This window comes from Tachyglossus aculeatus, chromosome 9 (assembly GCF_015852505.1).
Source record: "Tachyglossus aculeatus isolate mTacAcu1 chromosome 9, mTacAcu1.pri, whole genome shotgun sequence".
NCBI lineage: Eukaryota > Metazoa > Chordata > Mammalia > Monotremata > Tachyglossidae > Tachyglossus > Tachyglossus aculeatus.
In genome coordinates this window covers 31,213,578-31,241,518 of record NC_052074.1, presented here as the reverse complement: position 1 = coordinate 31,241,518, position 27,941 = coordinate 31,213,578, and positions in this window count along the sequence as shown.

The following is a 27,941-nucleotide window of genomic DNA, read 5'->3' as shown; positions in this document are numbered from 1 at the left end:
TGATAGATACATCTGACTACAGTGGGCTAAGCAGTTGATGAGCACTTCATGAACCGAGGTATCCGACTTAGACTCTCTGAATTTAATTTTCTGTGGAAGATTTGGCTACATCATATGATCTAATGAGAGAACTCAAATTTCCTCATCTGCGAAGAATAATAGTAGCCTCACTTTCTCTCAAATGCATTTCAAAATATCAAGTGTTCTGGTAATGCTAAAGCAATAACAAATGAAGCATCAATGTTAGCATTAAAACATCACCAAAAGTTACCTCGGAGAAGATTATTCTCACTCTGCTCAACTGCTGCATCTGAAAACGGAGATAACTACCTTTGGGCTGCTACAAAAATATTCTTGAGATGGTGAACCACAGTATCAATCCATCAATCATATTTATTGAATACTTACTCTGTGCAGAACAATGTACTAAGCGCTTGGGAGAATACAAGTTGGAAAAGCCATTTGCCAGGCAAGACTGGGGAGGACTGGGGAATCGAAGGATTTCCAAGAGGTGGAAGGTAATTCAAACGGTAGGAAGGAAAACGATGAAAGCTACAAGCTGAGTGACCCAAAATGCTTGAAAGTAGTTTTGAGCTTAAAATAATGGTGAGGGGTGGGGGGGTGCTGAGAAGGGAAGGGAGAAAAAGGCATGGTAGAGTCAACCTATTCATATGCACAGGATCCAATTTTAGATCCTCATTACCACAGGTTCTGGAGGGGAAAATTTCTTAAGTACTTTTTCTTTTTTCACTACCCTCATCATCATGATGCTTTTTTAGTAGGAAAAACTGCAGCAGTAGCTCCATCACTTCATTTCTCTCCCACTTAGTGTACTCAATCACCTAGGAAGCTTGTGGTGCCGGGGAGAGGCGGGGGTGGGGGATGGAGGGGCAGAGGAACCATTATGTAAGAAGCAATTATTAGGATGCTTTCGAAAAGCATCTGTCTTCCCTTCGGCTCCTGAAATACAGGACTTACTAATTGCTCAATTCAAAGAACTCAGGCCATAATCACTGACAACTTCACACCCCGGTGGTTGCTGTTCATGTAAAATAGAAAATATTATAAAATCAGTTGGGCTGCTCCTGTTGACTCTATTAATACAGTGGTAGAGTGAATATGTGCTATTGTTCCTGATCTGCACGATCCCCAGAGGACATATGCAAAGCAGAGTGAGAGCCAATTGTAAACCACTCCACTCCATTTAACCTGAGGTGATTTCTCTAGATCGCGACGTGGAACGGAAAATGCAAGTGGATCAACATGACCGGAGAATGCCTGCCAAATGGAAACAATTTTAAAACTGATTCTCTAGCCTCCCCAGACTCAAAAGTGGCCTTACTTCAGCCTCTTTCCCCCATTGACTCTTTAATAATAATAATAATAATGGCATTTATTAAGAGCTTACTATGTGCAAAGCACTGTTCTAAGCGCTGGAGAGGTTACAAGGTGATCAGGTTGTCCCACGGGGGGCTCACAGTCTTCATCCCCAGTTTACAGATGAGGTAACTGAGGCACAGAGAAGTTAAGTGACTTGCCCAAAGTCACACAGCTGACAATTGGTGGAGCTGGGATTTGAACCCGTGACCTCTGACTCCAAATCCCGTGCTCTTTCCACTGAGCCACGCTGCTTCTTTAACTTACACCTTTTTCCTTTTCATCATATTCATTCTTTCACTCATTCATTCATTTGATCATATTTATTGAGCACTTACTGTGTGCAGAGCACTGGACTAAGCTCTGAAGAAGAAAGGAGGCATTAGTCAGGGAGGGCCTCTTGGAGGAGACATGCCTTCAGTAAGGTTTTGAAGTGGGGGAGAGTAATTTTCTCTTGGATATGAGAAGGGAGAATGTTCCAGGCCAGAGATAGGACCTGGGGGAGAGGTCAGTGGCGAGATAGACGAGATCGAGGGACAGTGAGAAGGTTAGCATTAGGGGAGCAAATTGTGAGGGCTCGGTTGTAGCAGGAGAGTGGCAAGGTGAAGTAGGAGGGTGCGAGGTGATTGAGTGCTTTAAAGCCCATGGTGATGAATTTGTTGAGCGCTTCCTATATTCATTCATTCAATCGTATTTATTAAGCCTTTACTGTTGTACCAAGCGCTTGGGAAGTACAAGTTGGCAACATATAGAGACGGTCCCTACCCAACAGTGGGCTCACAGTCTAGAAGGGGGTGACAGACAACAAAACAAAACATATTAACAAAATAAAATAAATAGAATAAATATGTACAAGTAAGATAAATAGAGTAATAAATATGTACAAACATATATACATATATACAGGTGCTGTGGGGAGGAGAGGGAGGTAAGGCGGGAGGAGGGGGAGGAGGGGGAGAGGAAGGAGGGGGCTCAGTCTGGAAGGCCTCCTGGAGGAGGTGAGCTCTCAGTAGGGCTTTGAAGGGCTTTTATGTGCCAGATACTGTACTAAGTGCTGGGGTAAATACAAGATAATCAAGTTGGATACAGTCCATGTCCTACATGGGCATGCTCACAGTCTTAATCCCCATTTTACACCTAAGGTAACTGAGGCCAAGAGAAGTTAAGTGACTTGCCTAAGTTTACCCAGTAGACAAGTGGCAGAGCCAGGATTAGAACCCAATTGCTCTGACCCCCAAACCCTGCTCTATCCACTAGGCCAGCCTGCTTCCCCAAGATGACCCAAAGATGGAATTTTAGCCCAAATTTTGTGTATCATGGTTAATTTACTTCTAATTTCAAAACATCCAGTATGTGGGGAAACAAACGTAATGGGCAACAATTTCACCTTTCCTATTTGCACATATAAGACTTTCTTTCAGGTAGGTAGTCAAGCTGGAGCTGGAAAAGCACAAGAAAATGGAATCCATGCATGTAATAAACAGACACTGACTCTACTGCACTTTCAAAAAGTTGTCATCCATGAATTCAAATGCTTAATCAAAATTCTGTGAAGAGGCTATTAAGGTTTAAGTTCATTCATTCACTCATTCATTCAACAGTATTTATTTTGTGTCTGCTGTTTGCAGAGCCCTAAACTAGATATGTTGTCTAGTCTGTTCTCCCCTTCTAATTTGCAAGCTCCTTGTTGGCAGGGATCATGCCTACCTACTCTACTTTACTGTATACTCCCAAGCATTTAGTACAATGCTCTGCACATAGTAAACACTCAAGAAATACCACAGATTGACTTGGGGAGTAAACTAGTGAACTTGATCCTTGAGAAGTTACAGTCTGATAGTGCCAAGCTAGAGGCATATAGAATCATCCAGATGGCTCCCCTGATTCTTCTTTTATCAATCAATAGTACTTATTGAGCACTTAGTAAAGTGCACTGTACTAAGCACTTTGGAGAGTACAGTACAACAGAGTTTGTAGGCACCTTCCCTTCCCGCAACGAGTTTACAGTCTAGAGGGGGAGACAGACAGCAATATAAATTATGAATCTATACAAAAGTGCTTTAGGGCTGAGGGTTGGAGTGGGGAGTAAGAGCAGCAAGTCAGGATGACACGGAAGAGAGTGTGAAAAAGGAAATAAGGGCTTAGTCAGGGAGGGCCTCAAGAAGTTCCTGGCATAGATTTCAGCAGTCAAGAGCCCCAAAGCAATTGGCTTTCGTATGGGTCTGGGCCAATATATAGTCTCTTGTTGGACAGTCCTACTTCCTGATTAAATGAGAAGTAGCCCAGCATTAGGAATCAGCCTGTTTCCCTGTCTGTAAAATGGGGACTCAATTTCTGTTGTTTGTCCAAGTTAGACTGAGTCCCCCCAGGGTAGAACAGGGACTGTATCCTACCTGATTACCTTGTATCTACCCCAGAGCTTAGAACAGTAATTGACACGTAGTAAGCTCTTAACAAATGGACAAGGAACATGTCTGCCAAATCTTTTGTATTTGTACACTCCCAAGCGCTTAGTACAGTGTTCTGTGTACCACTGAGGATACCCTAAAAAAAATTTCCCCACAGCTATACCCCATTCAGATTTAGTGGGTACAGGAAGAATTTAGACAGGTGCTTACATTTTTCCACCAAAATTGCTGTAAATCTGCGTTAAATGTGGAGGAAACTTTCTAATCCCACTGGCCAAGAATGGAATGATGCTGGTTGGCCTTTGTATTTCCTAGGTAAGCAGCCTGGAAGTGGACCTCACCTCCATATTAAACAAAGCTCACTTTTCCTTTCTCCAGAGAAGGGGTTCCTCAGACTCAGTGTGAAGAAACCCTTCCTTCCAGTCACTACAGCAGGAAGGTGTGTGGAACGTGGCATTGTGTGATCTGCCCTAAAATGGAAAAAAAAAAAAGAGAACAAGATGGAAGGGTTCAAGAGTTTTATAATAGAAAGAAAACAGCAGTGTGGGAGGTGAGCCCAGAGAGGAATAAAGTGACTTTGTGAGAGGTGGCCTAGAGCCATAGAGAAGGAGAAACTATACAGTTGGCTTGAAACATGGAGAGGGCGGATTTTGGCCAAGAACAAGAAGGGGCCGTCATTGTGTACTATGCTTTGAATATGAAGGCTCTGTATTTTAGTGTGCTCTTATTAATTTATAACTTATTCCTGGCTTGGCTTTTTCTGAATGTCAGTGGGGCTATTGTCAATTCTTTTGCAGCACTGTAAAGCAAGGGCATAGCCGAGCCTTTGTAAGGCTCCCAGCAGTATTTCTATATATAATGGCATTTTTTTCAAAGCACTGTTCTATTGATGCCCTTTCGTTGTCTCTGTAAACAGTGGTCTTTAACAAACAAAAATGTAGGACTTCATAAATAAAAGAATACATCCTCATTAACATTATCCAGACAGAGTGCCATCGAACAGCGGAGAGAGAGAGAAACCCCTCACATTAATCACACACTTAAGACTGCAATTCTGGATGCATTTAGGCTCATCCTAAAACAGAGTTTTTCACTCACCTCCTTAAGAAGAAAAAATCAAATCACAAACGATGGGTCAGCTGAATGGCAGGCCTCCTTTTGTTCACTCACCAGGCCTGAGTTAAAAGTGCTTAGTACAGTGCTCTGCACAAGGTAAGTGCTCATTAAATGCCATTAATTGATTGAACCTCCTAGGGTTCAGGTTTGGTTCTATCACAGTACAAGAAAGATAACTGAGAATACCAAGAACACCCAACACCATTCATTCATTCAATCGTATTTATTGAGGGCTTACTGTGTGCAGAGCACTGAACTAGGAACTTACAATAATAGTGGTATTTATTAAGCGCTTACTATGTACCAAGCAATGTTCTAAGTGCTGGAGTAGATACAGGGTAATGAGGTTGTCCCACGTGGAATTCCCATTTTACAGATGAGGTAACTGCGGCACAGAGAAGTGAAGTGACTTGCCCAAAGCACACAGCTGTTAAGTGGCAACCCTGGGATTAGAACCCATGACCTCTGACTCCCAAGCTCACGCTCTTTCCACTAAGCCACACAAGGTAGAAGGGATAACGCCAAGAAAATAGCTTCCAAGAACTGATGTTGGGAAAGTCACTGGGGAAGACAGTCAAAAAGGGAAGGAAAATCAAAGAAAAGCTGGAGCATCTTGGGCAGCAGACACCTTTTCCATGACTTATCAAACAAACCAAACTGATTGGTAAGCTTCTTTTTTTCCTCCCTTCAAATCTCTCCAGCCAGTTATCTGTGGCCCGTTTATCATTCAATCAATGGCATTTATTGAGCACTTACTCTGTAGAGTATGCTGCTAAGCACTTGGGAGAGTACACTATAACAGAGTTGTTGGACAAGTTCCCTGCCCACAGTGAGCTTACAGTCTAGAGTGGGAGACGGATACTGATATGAATAAATTATGGATATATGCATAAGTGCTTTGGGGCTAAGGAGGGGGTGAATAAAGAATGCAAATCCACATGCAAGGGAGTGGGAGAAGAGGAAAGGAGGGGTTGGTGGCGGGGGACACCCCCTCGGAAGAAATGTGTTTTAAATAAGGCTTTAAAAGTGGAGAAAAGGTTCTTCTTTCATAAATGAAGGGGGAAGGGGGGGCATTCCAGGTTCTTCTTTCAGAAATGAAGGGGGAAGGGGGGGCATTCCAGGCCAGAGACAGGATCATCATCAATCGTATTTATTGAGCACTTACTATGTGCAGAGCACTGTACTAAGCGCTTAGCACTGTACTAAGGATGTAAGCAAGAGGCCAGCTGCAAGATAGCTGAGATCATGGTACAGTGAGTAGGTTGGCATTAGATGAGCAAAGTTTGTGGTCTGGGTTTTAGTAGGAGAACAAGGAGGTAAGATAGGTAAATCTTGTTTGAAGCATCATACCAGCCTGCCACAGTCCCTGGTGACCTGAACCCGGTCCTTGTTATCCGGTCCTGTGAAGCAGTGTGGACTAGTGGATAGAGCACCAACATGGGAGTCAGAAGGGCCTAGGTTCTAATACCAGTTTGCCACTTGTCTGCTGTGTGACCTGGGGCAAGTCATTTAACCTCTCTGTGCCTCAGTTACTTCATCTATAAAACAAGGATGAAGACTGTGAGCTCCCTGTGGGATATGACAGTAATAGTAATAATTATGGTATTTCTTAGGTGCTGACTATATGCCAGGCACTGGGCACTGTACTAAGTGCTGGACTGTGTCCAACCTGAGTAGCTCATATCTTCCCTGGTGCCTCACATATACTAAGTGCTTAAATACCATAAAAAAATTGTTCCTTCCTTCTCCTGCATGCTTCCTAATAGGCCAAGGAGCCCTTATATTAGATGTTACAGGATGGGGAAGCAGATCTTTGAGTGTTTGGGCACAGATTATGGGTTCTGGTCTGGGGCTTTTGAGATGATCAGCTGAGTGGAAGAGCAAGAAGAAATCCTCTTTGCTGTCCAGGGCCATGTGGTAGGATAGTTAGTCTTGAATCTAAAGGGGTAGTTCACATCTCTCTAACTGAACCATTGGCTCGCAAAGACCACTGTCTTAGTCACTGAGTGTGAGCCTTGACTCATACTGCCCTGGGGAGAAATCCACGGGTGACACCAGAAATCAGTTCCACCTGGACAGAGTCACTTGATGTAGACTTGCTCCCTTTGCTTTTCTGTAATTTCGTTATTTGTGTTGATGTCTATCTCCCCCACATCTAGACTGTGAGCTCGTTGTGGGCAAGGAATGTCATTTTATTGTTGTACTTTCCCAAGAGCTTAATACAGTGCTCTGCACACAGTAGGTGCTTAATAAATACAACTGAGCGAATGAATGAATGATCTGACAGCAATCCCATGTTACCTATTTTTCCTGTCCAGGAGTTCTGTCAAGTTCCCAAGAAAAAGCAGTGTATTAAGCTCATTTGAGATCATTCTTAAATAGTCCCCACTACCTCCCCAGCTCTTCTGAAGCTGCTAACCTGTTTTTGGTCTCTGAAATCCTATTGTTTGTTTTACATTAAACTCAATATATATGGAATACACAGGAACATAGATCTCCTTTGAGGCAATACCTGGTTCAGGTTTACCAGGCAAAGCAAATCCCCAACCTTCCCTGCACAAAGCCCATTTTTTGTGATAAACATCGGTGTTTGTTTTTAATCCTATTTATCAGACTTATCTTTCAACCAGTAGGTGTTAGCACCCAAAAGAATAAGAAAAGGAGCAATAGCGTAATGGACTGGGTAGATAAAAGCACGCCACGCTGCATGTCCGGCAAGTAAATCCGAAGAACAGGCTTTCCTTCCTCCTGGAGTGAAACGTGTAAATCCCATAATGAGACATTTGATAACACTAAAAGGAGCTGGCTTAGTGGTTGCTTGAAATCAAAGGCTAGAGGCAATAAAAATCTGTGTAAACTGAAGGTCTCAGACTCGGTGCTGGGATTGTTGTTCCAGACCAGTAGCTATCACAGTTTTGCCTTTCCAGAAGGGAAGCAACTATGAGTCCTTCAGGTTCCCTGTAGTCCTGGCCCAGAGATTTCAGAACCGAGGACGATGGAACAGCTGTCTCTCCTTATCCCGAGTCCATCCCCTCAATCAATCGGTCAGTCAGTCACTCAGTGGTATTTACTGCACACTTGCTGTGTGTTAAGCACTGTACTAAGTACTTGGGAATGCACAGTAGGGTAGAGTTGGCAGATGTTATTCCTGACTAAAAGGAGTTTACAGTCTAGAGGGAGAAATAGACATTGATATAAATTACAGATAGGGAAAGTGGGGGAGTATAAAGAACATGTACATAAGTTCTGTTGGATGGGGGTGAGGTGAATTTAAAGGTCAGTCAGTCAATCATATTTGTTGAGTGCTTACAATATTCAGAGCACTGTACTGAACACTTGGGTGAGTACAATACATTATAAGAGACATATTCTCTGCCCACAACTAACTTACAGTTTAGCGTGTTTAAGGGATACAGACCCAAGAGCATAGATGACATAGAAGAGAGGTTAAATGAGGGAAATGAAGGCTTAGGGAAGACCTCGTGGAGATGTGAATCTACCACATACCTGCAATATATTCACCCCCAAACCTGCTATAACTTTCATCAATCAGTCAACAAGTGAACCCTTGAGAGATGTAGAATAATCAGAGATGCACCAGAAGATTTTGTTCCTAAAAATTTCCTTCATTTTTGACCTCTTTTTTCACCATTTATAATTTATGGTTTTTAAGTGCTATGTGTCAAACGCTGGGGTAGGTACAGGTTAATTAGGTCAGACACAATCTCTGTCCCTCTTGGGGCTCACAGCCTAAGTAGGAGAGAGAACAGGCATTTAATCCACATTTTACAGTCGAGGGAACTGAGGCACAGAGCAGTTAAATGACTTGCCCAAAGTCACACAGCAAGGAATTGGCAGAGCCCAGATTAGATCCCAGGTTCTCTGACTCCCATGCCCATGTTTTTTCCCACTAAGCCATGCTGCTTCTCCCATGAATGAACGAAAAAGAATAGTTTATTTCCATATCAAATCAAAAAAGAAATTCCCCATGGCACACAGACTTTAGAAAGTTTGCAGGTAACAACAGGGCACTGGGGCCATGGTCATATCATATTTTACCTCATGGGAAGAGAAAAGAATTTCAGCTCTTCATCTTCCTCTCAGGCACCATGGAAAGGCCAATGGAGAGGAAAACTGAAGCCTAGCTTTCGATCTTACCTCCTTTCCTTCCCCACAGCACCTGTATATATGGATATATGTTTGTACATAATTATTACTCTATTTATTTATTTATTTATTTTACTTGTACATATCTATTCTATTTATTTTATTTTGTTAGTATGTTTGGTTTTGTTCTCTGTCTCCCCCTTTTAGACTGTGAGCCCACTGTTGGGTAGGGACTGTCTCTATATGTTGCCAACTTGTACTTCCCAAGCGCTTGGTACAGTGCTCTGCACACAGTAAGCGCTCAATAAATACGATTGATTGATTGATTTTCCACTCATCAACCTTCGAACTAGTCAGGCCAAATGGAGTAGGAGTAGAAGTGGCCATCTGGAAGGGGGTCACTGACAATCAGATACAGAATCACTGAGTGGCTGGGTCTGGGAGAGCCATTTAACAGAACGCGTTTGAGGGGAGATATCCCTGGGTTCCCCAAGAAAATCATATCCATTCCCAAGTACAGAAATGGATTTATGCCAACTCTTCTAAGACATTTATGCTTTTGTTGATGTTACTGCATGTCAGACTGGCTGTTTGTTGCTGTCAGTAACACTGAAATGAGCCCATCTTGTAGACTGTGAGCCCGTTGTTGGGTAGGGGCCATCTCTATATGTTGCCGCCTTGTACTTCCCAAGCGCTTCGTACAGTGCTCTGCACACAGTAAGCGCTCAATAAATACGAGTCAATGAATGAATGAATGAATGAAATACTTTTGCTGTTAAAGCTACATGGCTTAGTGGGTAAATCACGGGTTTGGGAGTCAGAAGGTCAAGGTTTCTAATCCTGGCTCTGCTATGTGTCTGCTGTGTGACCTTGGGCAAGTCATTTTACTTCTCTGTGTCTTTGTTCTCTCATCTGTAAAATGGGGATTGAGACCATGAGCCCCATGTGGGACAGGAACTGTGTCCAACCCAATTTGCGTGTGTCCACGCCAGCTCCAAGAACTGCTCTGCACACTGTAAATGCTCAATAAATACTGCTATATACTATTATAATCATGATAATAATTGTGGCAATAGTTAAGCACTTACGATGTGCCAAACACTATGCTTTGCGCTATGGTAGATGCAAACCTCCATTTCCCTCTTCTTTTTTATTTAATTCTTCTTATTTAAATTTACCTTCTTCTACCCCCGCACCCCAACCCTGATCTCCCCAATTTTTGGAAACAGGGACAAAGTAGAGACGGGACAATTTTAAAACCAAGATAGCCCAGGCAGAAAGTGAGTGATCAGCTAGGAATCAGCATGGCCCAGTGGAAAGAGCCAGGGCTTGGGAGCCAGAGGATGTGGGTTCTAATACCGGCTCCACAACTTGTCTGCTCTGTGACCTTGCGCAAGTCACTTAAATCAATCAATCAATTGTATTTATTGAGCGCTTACTGTGTGCAGAGCACTGTACTAAGCACTTGGGAAGTACAAGCCAGCAACATATAGAGACAGTCCCTACCCTTCACTTCTCTGGGCCTTAGGCACCTCATCTGTAAAATGGGGATTAAGACTGTGAGCCCCTTGTGGGACGGGGACTGAGTCCAACCTGATTAGCTTGTATCTATCCCTGCGCTCAGAACAGTGCTTGGCATATAGTAAGAGCTTAACAAATGCCATTAAGTTAAGAGAGGATTGAGCAAATAATAAAGAAACATAAAATTGCCTTTCTAATGATCACTGACTGCATCAGGGAGATTCTTTCTGTCATTGGAAACAATAGCTTGCAAGTTGATCCGGTCTGACATAGTACTGGTCGACACTTAAGGCTTGAAAGAGACTATGAGACTCTCATCAGAAGGGGTGAGATGCTTTACTACATTAATGAGGGAAGAAATGTCAGTAACGTCATTTATAACTATGAAGTATAGATTAGGTAGATGCATAGACAGATAAGTAGCTAGGTAGACTATATATTTTTCTGTTAAAAATGTTAAATAGGTTCTCAATCAGGAGTATTATTCCAAGGCAAAATTGTGTGGATGAAAAAATATTTCAGAGAAAAAATGTGCATTTAGTAATTCAAAGGACTCATAAATGAACACCGTATATCTAGATTACAAAACAAAGGGAGATATATTTCTTTAGGACATATATTTTATTACCAGTTAATTTGTTCCTGTTATCAAGGAGAAAAGATTTTTCCATTCTCATTCAGATGAAGACTGATCGGTGGACATTGGTTCAATACTGCAATTATGCAAGGAAACTTAAGCTCAGCACTGACCCAATTACAACAATATTCAAGACCTTAAATTGAGTTTGAGCAGCCCATGGTAGCATGAATGTATCAGAGGGAGCAGCCAGGAGAAATTAACCCTATCAATTCTATAGGCAGAGGGAAAGCATCCAGTAATTCTGCTTCTGTTCCCTTCCAGAGGCTTCCATCAATCACTTAATGTTTCAGTTACCCGCTTCACCAACTGGTCTCTAGGAGAGAGTTTCCTCAGAAGTAAAAAGTCAGGGTGGAAGAGTTAGGCCAGTTTAATGCAAGTGAGTCCCTCCTCCAGCAGAGCTCACATCCAACTTGATCATCTTGATTACCCCCAATGCTATCGACGCAGTGCTTGGTCCATTGTAAGCACGTACTGAACACTTAATAACTAAAACAAAAATTGGTCCTCATCGCCCAATCCTGTGATGTTCAGATTCTGGCAGGCTACTTGTTCCGGCAAAATGGAGACAAAAGCAATTAATCGGGCCGCCTAATCAGCGTAGGCCGGTAGTCTGGAAAGTTCAGTAAAAGCCCCTCGACTCACTTGGAGTCCAAATCATTTGAATGGTTACTTTAAAGCTTCCATTTCCCATTCTTTCACGCCCTCAGTCATTTGTTCAAATTGGCAGACTAGAGTCTGCTGGAGGGCATTAATTTAGGGCATTAGGAAGATGCACACTTCTCCTTCCCAAGGAGGTGACTGGGGTCCTTCATTTGGAAAGAAGCGAATAAATTCAGTGTTGTGCTGTTTGCAGAGGAGTCAAAGGAAACCCCACTGGAGGAGGGTCAACTGGACCGAACTCTGGACTGAGACGTGAGTTAGGGGTTCTAGTCATGCCTCTTCTAATGATGTGCAGTGGGATCACGGATCTATCTCAATAAACAAGTTTGCTGACTAGCCACAGTAACAATGATAATGGTAATACTAACAGTATTTGTAAGTACTTGCAATGTGTCAGGCACTATTCTAAGCACTGGGATATATAGAAGCTAACCAGGTTGGATACAGTCCCTGTCCTACACAGGGCTCACAGTCCAAGTAGGAGGGACAATAGGTATTGACTTCCCATTTCACAGTTGAGGAAACTGAGGCACAGGGAAGTTAAGAGAGTTGTCCAAGGTCATACAGCAGAAAGTGGCAGAGCAGGGATTAGAACCCAGGTCCTCTAACCCCTGGCCCGTGCTCTATCTGCTAGCCCATGCCGCTGCCCAAATATCAGAATGACCATTCCCTACTCCAAGCCTTATACTGGGATGAGAAGAGCCCACCGAAAAATCCACATTCTGAAAACAGTCTACTTTAAATGAAGGTTTAGCTACAGAGCAGAGGAGAGGATGGGGGAAATTCAAATTTAGTAAAGAGGGAAATGAATGATTTAGAATTACACAACATCCTGGAGTTAGGGAAATTTATAAGAACTATTTACATGCAGTTTTGTTAACACAAGGTAATCCTTTTTCTTCCCCACAGTAAACATACTGAAGTTAATTGTAAAAGCATCAATTTATCACAGGCTTTAAAGAGCTCTGTTGCAAGTAATGAAATAAACTCATGATAGGATAGCCAGATGACTCTTGGTTATTGGGTATGTTATTACAATCATCAAGATTAATAGCGATTACTTGTCATAGTTGTGGACTTTTTTCCTGGAAAATAATCATAGCTGTATTCAATGACATTATAAACATGTTGAATAACAATTTCCGGGATGCAAAATCGCCCCATCTTCATTGAGGCTTTGTTAGAAATGTGGAGGTGAAGCCCAGTTCTCATCTCAAAATTTACAGGGAGGTAAACAAGCAAAATATAGCACAGACATTGAACACTATCAAGGAAATCAATTTTTATGTTACCTATTTAGGAGCTTCTTGTTCAATAAAACAAAGCCTCGAGAAAATGATGTCATTCAAGATGGGTAATGAATATTCTTTGTGAAGCAGTGTTTCTTTGTGAAGCAGTGCAGCCAAGTGTAAATCAATCAATCAATCAATCATATTTATTGAGCGCTTACTATGTGCAGAGCACTGTACTAAGCGCTTGGGAAGTACAAATTGGCAACATATAGAGACAGTCACAGAGGCACAGAGAAGTTTAATAGCTTGCCCAAAGTCACACAGCTGACAATTGGCGGAGCCGGGATTTGAACCCATGACCTCTGACTCCAAAGCCCATGCTCTTAGATACAAGCTAATCCTGTTGGACACAATCCTGTCCCGCATGGGGCTCACAGTCTTAATCTCCTTTTACGGTGAGATAAACTGAGATAAACTGAGGCCCAGAGAAGTTATCGACCCCCGGCCCACATCCTCCCCCGGGCCTGGAATGCCCTCCCTCTGCCCATCCACCAAGCTAACTCTCTTCCTCCCTTCAAGGCCCTACTGAGAGCTCACCTCCTCCAGGAGGTCTTCCCAGACTGAGCCAATTCCTTCCTCTCCCCCTCGTCCCCCTCTCCATCCCCCCAATCTTACCTCCTTCCCTTCCCCACAGCACCTGTATATATGTATATATGTTTGTACATATTTATTACTCTATTTATTTATTTATTTATTTTACTTGTACATATCTATTCTATTTATTTTATTTTGTTAGTACGTTTGGTTTTGTTCTCTGTCTCCCCCTTTTAGACTATGAGCCCACTGTTGGGTAGGGACTGTCTCTATATGTTGCCAACTTGTACTTCCCAAGCGCTTAGTACAGTGCTCTGCACACAGTAAACGCTCAATAAATACGATTGATTGATTTATTGGACCAAAGTCTCATAGCAACCAAGTGGTAGAGCTGGGATTAGAACCTAAATTTTCTGGCTCCAGGCTTGTCTTCCTTCCACTAGGCTACACTGCTTTTCTGTGTGAAAGCTACCCATTCACTCCACTCCTCCCTGCTGCTCACCATGTTCCAGCCCACTGCATTGACCATAACGAGAACCCCCCCACCAAGCTGTTCAGATGGCAGGCAGAACTACCAATTCTAGTAGAAGGAGCATCACATAGTGAATAGAGCCTGAGCCTGGTTATCGGAAGGTCATGGGTTTTAATCCCAGGTCTGCCATCCATCAGTTGTATTTATTGAGCGCTTACTGTGTGCAGAGCACTGTACTAAGCGCTTGGGAAGTACAAGTTGGCAACATATACAGTCCCTACCCAACAGTGGGCTCACAGTCTAAAAGAGCATTTATTAAGCACTTACTATGTGCAAAGCACTGTTCTAAGCGCTGGGGAGGTTACATGGTGATCAGGTTGTCCCACGGGGGGCTCACAGTCTTAATCCCCATTTTACAGATGAGGGAACTGAGGCACACAGAAGTTAAGTGACTTGCCCAAAGTCACACAGCTGGCAATTGGCAGAGCCTGGATTTAAACCCATGACCTCTGACTCCAAAGCCCATGCTCTTTCCACTGAGCCATGCTGCTTTTCTGTTTGCTGTGTGACCTTGGGCAAATCACTTCACTTTTCTGGGCCTCAGTTACCTCATCTGTAAAATGGGGATCGAGACTGTGAGCCTCATGAGGGACAGGGACTGTGTCCAACCTGATTTGCTCATATCCACCCCAGGGCTTAGTATAGCACCTTTCACAAAGTGAGCACTTAAAAGATACCATAAACATTATTATTACAAATGAGTGTCCATCCTGTCCACATCAGGTCATCTGGTTACCATAGCTTGAAGATTTCTAGACTGTGAGCCTGTTGTTGGGTAGGGACCATCTCTGTATGTAGCCAACTTGTACTTCCCAAGAGCTTAGTACAGTGCTCTGCACACAGTAAGTGCTCAACAAATACAATTGAATGAAAGATCACATGAAAAATGTTGGAGGAACTAGCCTATTACAGCCCACAAGAAAGAAAGAAAGCACAACATCTAATTTACAGCATGAGTTCTAAAGGTAGGGCATCTCATTTCATTTCATTCTACAAAGGGGTCTTTACCATGCAGACAGGTACACCAGAAGAAATTTTGCAAGCCTTAAGAGAGCTCTCATTGAAACATTTTTCTGAATACCATAAAGAGTCATAATAGGTTTCATAAAACATTCCACTACAAAAAGCATTGAGATATGCCAATAGTTTCTCAAGGAAGATGATGATACAGAGGACAAAATATCAGCAGGCCTGGTCAGCCCGTTGAGCTTACCGCCATCTTTCCAAAGTGAGGAATTTAATGATTATTTTCACACTGAATAGCAAGATATTTAAAATCTGAGTACTGATAAGACATCTTTGGAATTGAACTGGATTTTAATTATGCAATCTTGAAATAAATTATGCTTATTGAAATCTACCTTTGTTTTGGTAGTGCCTAGCATAAATGATTTCACGTTATCTGAGTTGAAGATTGATTTATCAGTGAATGCAGATTAGACAATAGAGAAGCTTAATCAATTCACATAGTGTAAGTCAATTTACAATCTAAGAAATGAAGAACCTGAAATTATTTGTAGAGGTTTTACAGAGAATACATAAATTTAGAATGGACATTATAGATAGTTGCCCTGGAAGTCATTCTAAAAATGAGAGCAAAGTAATTTTTAGTATGTGGAAGGAAGCAAAGACAAATTAACCAACACCCCTCCGCATCACAAACACCAAAATCACCCATTTAGCTTCAGTCATTAGCTCAGAAATCACACCTAGATGATAAGATAAGAAATGGATTAGCTAAACCACAGGTGGTCAAATTGTACTCTATGTCTGGTTTAAATTGAAATGTCACCCCTTAGCTTTCCTGGGCATTGAACTTGCCCTCCATTACTGAAATTATAAGACTCAGTCCTGATGATACGCAAAAAGAGAGGCAGTTTGAAAAACACAAAGGGTATTAAAAAATGCCACCTGCTGTTTAATGGGCATTGCATTTCCAGCCTCTTTTTAAGTCTAATGTGAAAGTGTTGGTTGCTGGCATTTTTGTTCCAGTTGATTTGAGTTAATGTGGTACATGACAGTGCGGCTTTCTCCCGTATAGTTCTTCATCAGCCATGCAATGACCACACCTGTCCAGGGTAGAGGTAGTCTTATTCTCCACCTCTCACTATTCTCCCTGAACTCTGAGACCAAGAACCCTGAAAGAGGAAAAATACTCTGTCACCCAGTGCAAAGTAATAATTAAGAATCCTTAGGGCGGCTGAGAGTTAGATTTTTTTTAAGGCATTTGTTAAGCACTTACTATATGCCAGGAACTGAACTGAGTGGTGGGGTGGATGCAAAGTAATCTGGTTGGACACGGACAATGTCCCACATGGTACTCTCAGTCTTCATCTCCATTTTACAGGTGAGGGACAGAGAAGTTAAGGAACTCACCCAAAGTTATGTGGTGGACAAGTGACAAAGCCAGGACTAGAACCAAGGATTAAAACTCCTAGGTCAGTGCTCTTTCCTCAGAGCACGTTTTCCAACAGGTGTATCTATCCAGCACAAGGACCCTAAACTGAGACTTTGTGACGACACCCATATATAAGTATATATGTATATTTTAATACACATGGTTGTCCTTCATATCTGAAAACACGTCACTAATGCTGAAATTCACCCATGCAGGCACCTGTGACTGAAAGGGCCATGTAGGAGCCACAATCCCAGTCACATTGTGCACACAAAACACTATCCCTCACAAAGCATATTCTACCACCTGCAGGCAGATCTCTTATTGTATCAGGCAGCATGGCTGGGTCAAGTTGCACAGAATAGTAATAATAATAATAATGGTATTTGCTAAGCACTTAGTATATGCAAAGCACTGTTCTAAGCACCGGGGGGGTTACAAGGTGATCAGGTTGTCCCACGTGGGGCTCACAGTTTTATTCCCCATTTTACAGATGAGGTAAATGAGGCACAGAGAAGTTAAGTGACTTGCCCAAAGTCACGCAGCTGACAGTTGACGGAGCCGGAATTTGAACCCATGACCTCTGGCTCCAAAGCCCATGCTCTTTCCACTGAGCCACGCTGCTTCTCCAAGAGATGCAACGAGGACAGAACCGGGCCCTCTATTCAGCTCCACTTTATTCCACTGGTGATGGGGAATGAATCAGAGAGGGCTCCTTCAATTCTGATCCAGCCAGTTATGCCCCCATGAAGAAGTCTCCGATTGCACTTTCTATGTGCTTAGTACAGTGCTCTGCAAACAGTAAGCACTCAATAAATACGACTGAATGAACCATAATGAACTTTTCAGGGCAGTCAAATTTACAAACCAATTCCACAGGCTAGATCTACTGATGCTTTCCTACTAATTAGAGAAGCAGCGTGGCTCAGTGGAAAGAGCATGGGCTGGGAGTCAGATGTCATGTGTTCAAATCCGTGCTCTGCCACTTAATAAAATAATAATAATAATAATAATAATAATGATAGAATTTATTAAGCACTTACTATGTGAAAAGCACTGTTCTAAGCCCTGGGGAGTTTACAAGGTGATGAGGTTGTCCCACAGGGGGCTCACAGTCTTCATCCCCATTTTACAGATGAGGGAACTGAGGCCCAGAGAAGTTAAGTGACTTGCCCAAAGTCACATAGCTGACTTTCCCTCATCTGTATAATGGGGATTGAGATTGTGAACCCCACATGGGACAACCTGACCACCTTGTATCCTCCCCAGTGCTTAGAACAGTGTGCTGTACATAGTAAGCACTTAACAAATACCAAAATTATTATTATTAATCAATGGTGTTTATTGAGCACTTATGTGTAGAACACTGTACTAAGCATTTGGGAGAGTACAATTCAACAGAATTATCAGACTCGTTCCCTGCCTATATGCTTCCTTAATATCTGTGAAGACTTTATAGAGATCTTGGTACTTTTCCTCAAATTTTTACTGTATTTAACACATAGCCAAGGTCATATCCACTGTGCCATTTTATGGTCTGAAGCTACATTGTGATTCTGGGAGATTTTGAATCAAATATTTTTTTTTTTTCCATAGTCAATCCAGAAGTAGTAAGGCTAAGATCTTGGTGGCAGTGGAGAAGACTGAGTACCTCAATATTTCCCACAATCTGATCGTTCAATTTTCTTCTTAAGGAGGGTGACAATGATGGCATATTTGAGAACCCGTGGCATGGCCTAATATAAAAAGAATGGGCCTGAGACTAAGAGGAGCTGGATTCTAATCCAGGCTCTGCCATGTGCCTGATGTGTGACCTTGGGCAAGTCACTTTACAAATGAGGAAGTTGAGACATAGAGAAGTTAAGTGGAGATGAAAGATCTGTTCTCCCTCTTTCTTAGCCTGAGACCCATGTAGGACAGGGACTGTGGTTGGCCTTATCTCACTTTTTATGGTATTTTTTAAGGGCTTACTATGTGCTAAACACTGCTCTAAGCATTGATACCGACCCCAGTGCTCAGAAGAATGTTTAGCACATAGTAAGTGCTGAACAAATGCCACAATTACATGACAATTAACCTTTCATTTAAAAAATATCTTTATCCATCAAAATGGCCAAATCAGTTATCATTTTCAGCAAGTGTTAAGGGGAAAATAGTCCGCAAATACAGTATCTGTCATGGTGAAAAGAGTTTGAGTACAGACTGAAAGAAGAAGTTATATAGTTCCACAACTAATGGGGTCCCCATGTCCTGTGGGCTATTAAAGATTCTTAAACGGATTCCCCTACAGAACAGAGCTGAACAGGATTGTGAAAATGAGTAGAAAGTTATAAGACCTGCTAAATCCTGGAAGAAACGCCTCATCTGAGCCCAGGAGGTATTATCTAACAAGACAAACAGAGTTCAGACAACAAGGAAATGACTTCAAACGTCCTAAGATTGGGAACAGAAAACTCTGTATACACCTTAAGCCGTTCCACTGTCTCAAGAGTGCAAAATGCTTTAAACCATTTGAACGAACAGGACTCTGACATAACAGCTTTAGTCAGGATGACAGTAGCAAAGGACAAGGGCTTCTTGAACACCAAACATCTGTGAGGAGATTAGTGAAGTTTTCACAAAAGGCAAGTGTTAACAAGTCACAAGAGCAATTCAGTACAGTTGAAGGGCTAATAGACCCAACCATGACAGGCTCAATAAATCAAACCTTGAAGCATGGTCCAGCAGCTGATAGTTTTAACAACAAAAGTCCAGTTTTTCAAGGAAGAATCCTTTTGTGTAGATGCATTCAAATGATCCCACACCCAAATTTCTTAAGAATTTAATCCCTTTCTCACATTCCCTCTCTCTTTCTCTGTCCTTACCGTGATCCTCAGGGACTTCAATATCTATGTGGATGTTCCCAGTGAACTTCCCACTGCCTGCTTCCTCTCATCCTCAATTCCACTGTCCTCCTGCCCCCCGCCACCTCACCCACTCATCACTTCAAGTTACTGTGCCATCCCTAACTTCACCATCTCTGAAATCCTCCTCTCCTACAACTGCCCCGCCTGCCTTCTTTCCCTACATACTCCCTCCCTGCAAAACTTTACTATTCCCTCAGAGACCTCTGATCTCTTAGTCACCTTCAAATTTCCAAAATTTGCCATACCCCATTTGCTCTCAAACTTAACCTACCCTTCTCTTGATGCATAAATACACGTTTTCAACTCTGCCCTCTCCACTGAACTCAACTCCCTCTCTCCTCTGTCCCTCCATCTCTTGCCATTAACCCCCAGCCCTGGATCACCTCCACAGTATGCCTTCTCCACTCTTGTGCTCAAGCTGCAGAACAATGCCAGTGGATATCCAGGCATCAGGCTTACCTTGTCCATCTCAAACTCACCCTCACCTTCCACAACTCTGCCCTTACCTCCAGATACAAGCTAATCAGGCTGGACACAGCCCCCATCCTCATGGGACTCGCAGTCTTAATCCCCATTTTACAGATAAGGGAACTGAGCCCCAGAGAAGGGAAGTGACTTGTCCAAGGTCACACAGTAGAAAAGTGGCAGAGTGTGGATTAGAACCCAGGACCTTCTGACTCCCGGGTTGGGCTCCATCAATTAGAACATGCTGCTTCATGCACAATGGAAAATGTTCCTAACAGTAGCTTTTCTTGAAATGCAGCATGACAGAAAAAGAATATCCTGCCCCTTCTACTCCCTCTTTTAAACAAAAAGATGTCTGACCCGACATTAATGAGATTTTACACACAAGGCAACATTGAGAGAGGGATGAACCCTTGTCGTGGCTGCCAAGTTTCAAGCCCAAACAAATGTTTTATAACTTCGTTAACAACCCCTGGAAAATAGTATTTATAATGGAGACATTTGTAATGCACAGTTGCTCAGCCTGCCCTCCAGGCAACATGCAGAGTAGATATGAGGTGCTTGGTAGAAAGCAAAAAAAAAAGTCTGTCACCCAAATGAAACTGAAAGAAAAAGTAGAGCAAGCAGAAACAGAGAGGGAAGAAAACAGATGTTTTGAGAAAGCCAGACTAGCGTTGCCAGGATTTCAGCTTTAACTTATCAATCTAACCAAACTTCTCTGAGTACAGGCAAAAATCCATATACCTTCAATATTTGAATGCAAAGACCAAGTCAGATTCAAGCATATTTGAGAAAAGAATGACAGGTGTTTGGTACAGTACCCAAAATTCTCATATGAATTCAACTATTAAAGAGCTCTTGGAATCTCTGGGCCCATGCTGAGGGCTCTGCCACCCCTGCCCTCCACAGCTTGTTTCACATCTCAGAGTTGTTGGAGAACAACAGGTGATCACACCCAGGTAATCATACAAGGGGAGCATCACATGTGTTTTACACCTCATCTAGGTCTGCTACTTTGCATAATGGCTACCTGATTTCCCACGTTGATTGCAAGGACTCCTGTCTCCAAAGAGGTGAATGAATCAATCATATTTATTGAATGCTTACTTTGTGCAGAGGGAGTGAGTTCAAGGCTAGGGAGAGCATTTGGGAAAGTGATGTACGGTGAGATAGAGGGGTACATTGTGAGATAGATGAGATTGGGGCACAGTGAGTAAACCAGCAATAGAGAAGCAGAGGGTAACATATCACCATAACTCAGTATTCAGTTGCCTTGATAACTGTGAAGTCTTCACTGTCCCTGTTAACCAGCTATTTTTTCCCTACTTTCTGTTGGACATGTAAATTTTGTGGAACTCCCAGATTGGTTGATTCTTCAGTCAGAAAATTCCCCCCATTGAATCCAGAACCTCTGCAGACATTCCCCTATTTGCAAGTAAAGGGTTCTGGATGGTATTCTCCACTTTCAAAGCAGAATAAAACCCAAAACTCAACTGCCAGAATTACCGAGCTGTTCTCAGTGCAATGTTGCACAAAAAATTGATTATGATTGAGACATGTGGCTTCTATGCTTGGATATCTTTGATTTCATATAGCCTTTTGTTAGACTTAATACAGTGCTTGACATAGAATTAGCACTTGAATACAATTATTTTTATATTTTCAAATTTTTATTTTCATTAAGGACTTAAATTTGTTCAGTTAACTTCCTGGCTTTTCATATGAGTTTTTCAGAATATGAAAGTTAAGGTTTGATTGCTTAAAAAAAAATCTGTCATAAAGGTGTTTGGAAATCTGCAGTGATGTTCTGACTGTTAATTGTTGCACTGATAAGTTGCTAGGGAATTGCAGGAACAAAATGGGGCAACCAATGGAATAGAGCCAAATTTTGAAAATGTCTGGCTCTGATTTACTATCGGAAACTCTGTTTGCATCACTATGGAAACAATATCAAAATGAGAGAATGTATAAGGCACATAAGCATGTTCCCATTTCCGATCCACACTTCCCATCAGTTGGAGGAGATACTTCTATGAATACAGTGATTGAGTTTGAAACACAGCCAGCTGCTGGATTAATCTGTTAATTGCTGCCACAATTAGGAACCAACACTAATCTACTTCAAAATGTAAATGAGAACAATAAAATGTTATTTGTCTTTTCTCCCAATATCCTTAATAACCTATTTCGGTTACTCATCCATGAATTTACCCAAAACCTTCTTGAACTCACTGATACTTTCTGCCTGCCCCAATTCCTGTGGTAACTGATTCCAAATACTTACTTCACACTGGGTGAAAAGTCTTTCTTTAATTGGATCTGAACCTGCCATCCTTAAGTATAAATTGTCGTGGTTTTATGGAATACAGTCAATAATAATAATGGGGTTTGGATTAACAAGATTAACAGGTTGTCCCACGTGAGGCTCACAGTCTTCATCCCTGTTTTACAGATGTGGTAACTGAGGCCCAGAGTAGTTATGTGACTTGCCCAAAGTCACACAGCTGACAAGTGGTGGAGCTGGAATTTGAATCCATGACCTCTGACTCCCAAGCCTGGGCTCTTTCCACTAAGCCATGCTGCTTCTCTGTCAAGAATTCCATTTTCACACTGTCCATACTGTTGATGATTTGCAAAATGTCTTTCGAGATCCCCTCCCAGCCTCCATCCTTCCAAGCTAAAAAGTCTAATCTTTTTAGTATCTTCTCATGTAGAAACATCTTCATTCTCTAGATCAACCTGTATATCTGCCTGTCTTTTCTGCTCTGTAACTCCTTTTCCCAAAGTAAAGTCAAGCATCATAAAGTGTTCCATATCATTTTTGGAAGTGCAGAGATGAGTTTAGGGACTGATACATTTTATAAGACTAGATCACAACGTTGGAAATAATGACAGAAGAGACCTATAGTGAACATCATTTCTGGCCAACTATGTACTTGGAGAGGTGGGGAGAGAGAGGAGATGGAACAAAGAGATAGGGATTGGAGGGCCACTTCTCATTTTTTTTTTCTTTTGTCAAGTCAGAGTCATTTCTTGGAGAGAATCCCATCTGAATCTCACCCCTCCTGGGATTTTTCCTCCTCTCTTGCCCAGTGAAATAATAATACAAGAAAATCCCCCAAGTAAAAACAGCATAGACAGAATGAAATTTAATCTTTATTAACCACAACTTTCTAATTGCAGTTTTTTCCATGAATGCGTGAATGAAGGCTTGAAACTGATGAGACACAATGAATCACTGAGGCACTCTCCCCCGTCCCCTCTACCCCATGACTGAGGTGATGGACTTTTTTTTTTCCATTGTATTCCTTTTGCATTCATTGCTATTAAATGAATAGCAATGTCATTCTTTTCATGTGTAACCATTTTTCCTAAATTAACCTAGGTCACTTAAAATTGTATGCCTCTCTCCTCCAAAGTTAGCCACTCTGCCCCATTTAGATTAATCTATGAATTTAAAAAGGATCTCATTGATATTTCCATTCGGGTCACCGGTAAAAGCATCTGATGGAACCGACACTCAAATAATCCATGCGGAACACCACTCAATTTTATAAGTTGCCTAGATTGGTGCATCTAAAAATGACATGGTTGAAAGTTGGAGTAGCATGTTTGGTGACCGTTCAGACCCATCAGTGAAACTTGGGGCGTTTATTCCCTGTGCTTGGAGTCAATCTCTTCCTTCTCCCAAAGCCACTGGTTTCCCCAACACCTGGCTGTGACTTGATTTCCCTATCAATTTGCTATCCATCTGTTTCCCACTGCTGTGCTCCTTCTCCTCACTCTGGCCCTTCCCTTTCTTTCCTTAATAATAACAATAATAATGGTAACTGTGATGTTTGTTAAGCACTTACTATGTGTCAGGTACTCTACTAAGCTCTACAGGATGATTGGGTTGGATGCATTCCCTGTCCCACATGGGGATCACAGTCTTAATCGCCATTCTACCGATGAGGTTACGGAGGCACAGAGAAGTTAAGTGACTTACCCAAGATCACACAGCAGACAAATGGCAGGACCTGGATTAGAATCCAGGCCCCTCTATCAGGCCCTTGCTGTATTCATTAGGCCCCACTTCTTCTGCTCACCTGCTTGATTTTCTCTCTCCAAAAATCAAAAATGGTGCTCACAATCTAAAAGCTGGGGAAAATAAGCATTTGATTTCCATTTGACAGATGAGAAAACTGAGATGTACGGAAGTGAAGCGACTTGTCTAAGTTCAAACAAGCAGGCTGAAGGTGGAGCTGGGGCTAGAACCCAGGTCTCCTGATTCCCAGACCTGTGTCCAAGAGAAGCAGCCTGGCTCAGTGGATAAAGCACGGGCTTGGCAGTCAGAGTTCATGGATCCCAATGCCAACTCTGCCATTTATCAGCTGTATGACTTTGGGAAAGTCACTTAACTTCTCTGTGCCTCAGTTACCTCATCTGTAAAATGGGGGTTAAGACTGTGAGCCCCATGTGGGACAACCTGATTACCTTGTATCTACCCCAGGGCTTAGAACAGTGCTTGGCACATAATAAGCACTTAACAATTACCATCATCATCATTATTATTATTAGGCCAGGTTCTAACAGCAGTAAAACTAAGTCAAAAAAGTGTCAGACCAAATCCAATTGAAAAATAAAATTATTCCCCTCTCCTACAGCATTCCTAATAGTCCAGGTTGAATATTTTACCAAGTTTCCTCAGCCCATCCATGCCCACTGTAAGCTTCCGTCTGTTAAAGCCAGACCTCAGATCCAATTCTAAGCTCCTTGAGGGTAGGAATTGTTTCTCCCAACTCTATTATACTCTCCCAAGCAAGTAGTACAATTTTCTGTGCAGAAGAAGCACTCAATAAGCACCACTGATTGATTACCAACCAGAATCAGCTCAGTCTCCTATGTTGTACAAGTGTGGGATTTCCCTTCACCACTCTTGGCTTTCTCTGGTTTCTCTATTCTGAAGCTGACAGAAGTTTAACTACCATGAAATTGCAAATGACCTTTCTTTCAGGAACACTGGAGTAAGCAGTCTTTTGTCTGGAAGAAAGTTCTACTTTTACCAAAAAAAACCAAAAACACATATGGGATCCTTTAACAAATAAAACCCAAATCTCACAGAACAAAAGTTCTAGAGAACTATTTATGTCGAAGATAAAACAGTGTTTTCCAGGGAAAGGCTTGGCCCGACTGGCCCAATGAAATATAAAGCATGTTGTACGTATTTATTACTCTATTTATTTATTTATTTTACTTGTACATATCCTATTTATTTTATTTTGTTAATATGTTTTGTTTTGTTCTCTGTCTCCCCCTTCTAGACTGTGAGCCCACTGTTGGGTAGGGACCGTCTCTATATATTGCCAACTTGTACTTCCCAAGCACTTAGTACAGTGCTCTGCACACAGTAAGCACTCAAAAAATATGATTGATTGATTAAAGCCAGATTATATCAAGTATATAAAAAGGTTATGGAGATAGAAATGCAATTGGAGCAAATCAAGGGGAAGGCACATGAGATGCAGTTGGGCCTTGTCAATATTGCTGTGATAAGGAAGGAGAGAACAGCAAAACAGACCTTTCTCAGAAACCAGGATGCAGTTTGGGGGAACCTGAAAATCGATTCTGGGTCTTAAATGCCAAATAGAAAGCATTCATTCATTCTATCATATTTATTCAATCATGTTTATTGAGCACGTACTGTGTGGAAAGCACTGTACTAAGCATGCAGAGAGAATGGTTTTCCTTTCCTACTCAATAGAAATAATTTTGGTTTAGATCAACGAGAGGAAATAAAGGTTTGAAGTGCAGATTATACTATGTGTAGATTTTACATTGTTAGATTGCTATATTGTGCTCTCGCAAGTGCTTAGTACAGTGCTCAGCACACAGTAAGCTTTCATTAAATACGATTGACTAAGTGCTTAACAAATGCCACAATTATCAGAAGAAATGGAGAAGCAGCGTAGCTTAGTGGAAAGAGCATGATCTTGGGAGTCGGAGTTTGTGGGTTCTAGTCCCGGCTCTGCCATTTATCAGCTGTGTGACTTTGGGCAAGTCGCAACTTCTCTGTGCCTCAGTTACGTCATCTGTAAAATGAAGATTAAGACTGTGAGCCCCGCACGGGGCAACCTGATTATCTTGTATCTACCCCAGTGCTTAGAACAGTGCTTGACACATAGTAAGCACTGAACAGATACCATTATTATTATTATTATTATCATCATTATGCTTTCTGGTTTATGTATGATGAATGAAAAAGAGCTCTGCAATTGGAGAGAGCAGAGAACAAAAGAGGATGAATCAGAGTTATGGAAGGCAATTTGAAAATGCCCATGCAATATCCATAACCTTTTAATTAGCTTTTAAGCTATATTTTTCATAAGTAACTGTTTCTGGCCACAGTTGGAGGCAAGCTCGTTCAGGGTCAGAGGATTAACCCTATGGCTTGTTGAGCTCCAGCTCAGATCAACAATTGGATGGCAGATGCTTGAATCCCTTTCCTAGTGCTAGGTCAGTGTTAGGCGGTCGGTGAAGAATAATTGATTCCCTGATGGAGGACGATGATGTATGGTTCTCAAACGTATCTGTCCGAGAACAGGAGCTGTGGAGACATCAGAAGCTAATAACATGAGGAGAAGCTAATAAGTTATCCATTATTCTTCCCTTCTGATTTATACAATTCGCTTTTGCCCATTACTGAAAAGCTTCTGCCGCAGGAATGATAGTATACACCCTTTAAAATCTTGGAGATAGTAATCACAGTCAGGCTATTAGCATCAGGAACTTCACTCATCAAGGCTGGAGGCTTCTTGTTCATGCTACAATAAAAGAAATAGCAGCCGTCATGTAGCATCTCACTCAGTGTCATGTAGTGTCTCAGTGGGCTAGAGTTAAGAGTGCTGGAGGTCAATATCAGTGCTTAGAACAGTGCTTTGCACATAGTAAGCACTTAACAAATACCATTATTACTATTATAACAAGAGCATTTAGCACTAAGGTAGCAATTTTTATTAAAGTAAATGTAAATGGCTTACTAAGTACTAGGCATTGTACTAAGGACTGGGGTACATGAAAGGTTACCGGGTTGAACACAGTCCCTGTCCCACATGGGGCTCACAGTCTTAATCCCCATTTTATAGATGAGGTAACTGAGGCATAGAGAAGTGAAGTGACTTACTCTAGGTCACACAGCCCACAAGTGGAAGAGCCAGGATTAGAACCCAGGTCCTTGTGACTTCTTAGGCCTGTGCTCTACTCACTAGACCATGCTGCCTCTCATACCACTTCTCTGGAAGGAAAAAGCAAGGGAAGGGGAAAAGGGGAGAGCTCTAAATATCACCTAGCGTCATCCCCCAGTGCTGGGTTTGGAGGGAGCAGAACTATTTTGTGAAGGGATTTATGGATAGAAAATTCCTTTATGGCCTCCAAAAGGGGCCACTTTTATGCACGGAAAAAGGGTAACAGTGAGCATCAAGATAATGTCAAATTTAGTACAGTGCAAGTGTTCAGTGCAGAGCTCTGCGCACAGCAAGAGCTCAGTAAATACTGTTGATTGCCTGATTGATTTTTGCCCCATGAAGACGAGACTTTTGGAACCACATACCTGTTTGTTGTTATATTGTATTCTCCCAAGCCCTTAGTATAGTGCTTTGCACACAGTAAGTGCTCAATAAATACCAGTGAACACCTCTGGTTCAATCTCCAGATCCACCCAGAGGACACCATTTCCCGCAGCTCATCAAGGACTGGCCAGCCTATATCAGATAACCAGACTGAGGTAACCCACCCATTCACTAGTTCTCAAGGCTGCAGTCATTTGGACTTTTAGGTCTCACCCCCAAGTCCCCTGGTACAAGACAGACTTTCCATTCCCTTCCATTCAGAATAACCTGGATTTGCGTAGGACAAATAAATGTATAAATATCCTGGAATTGGGTTTACTTATCATAGACTGCTCTTCCCCATTTTAAATGATTGAACAAATGACCGCTAGGCGCATG